This window comes from Marmota marmota, unplaced genomic scaffold, assembly GCF_001458135.2.
Source record: "Marmota marmota marmota unplaced genomic scaffold, marMar, whole genome shotgun sequence".
Lineage (NCBI taxonomy): Eukaryota > Metazoa > Chordata > Mammalia > Rodentia > Sciuridae > Marmota > Marmota marmota.
Window position 1 is genome coordinate 1282932 of NW_026000242.1, and position 781 is coordinate 1283712.

Below are 781 nucleotides of genomic sequence, written 5' to 3' on the forward strand. Positions count from 1 at the left end.
CCAGCTCTGTTAGTGGAGCCATCTTGGAACTGGATCCTCGGGTCCCTGTCAGTGCTCAGATGACAGCGGCCCTGGTTGCCAACTATGTACAATTTCATAAGGATCCCAAGCTGGCACCATCCTGCCCTGTTTCTACTATATTTCTGACCCAGGAAATGTCTTAACCTGTAGGTGTTGAGTGATTCATTAAGTAACAACAAACAATAAACCACAGAAATTAAAAGAAAAGGATAGAGAGAAATTGCATAGGAAAGCCTAGAGTAACTCATTGGCTCTTCCTTCCAGCTCCTCTCCTAATTAACTGTGTTACTGGGGAAATTAGTTAGCGTATTGGAGTTCTGATTTCTTCATCTTTAAAACAGGCAGGCTTGACTAATGATCTTCCATGTCCCTTCTAGCTTTTAAATTAAATGATTCCATTATTCTAAAAGCACACATATTAGTCTCAGGGCAGAGTTTAGAAATTATCGTATTAACTGGAGGGCTCTGAATGTCTCTGGTCTCATCCTATTTAAAAATCTTATCAATGACTGAGTTGAAGATATAAAAGGCATTCTTGTCAAAATCAAAAATGATATGAAACCCAGAAGGAAAACCATCACAGTGGTTGAAATGTCTGAAAATCTTGAAATCCTGGAACAGTGAGTCAAATATATCAAGATGAAATGTAGCACAGACTCCTAGTCAGCCTGTGGAGTTCTGAGACCTCATCATCTGTGGGTGCACATGGGGATGTTAGGAGGGATATTAACTATTAGTCAACACCGTGAACTGGTTGCCA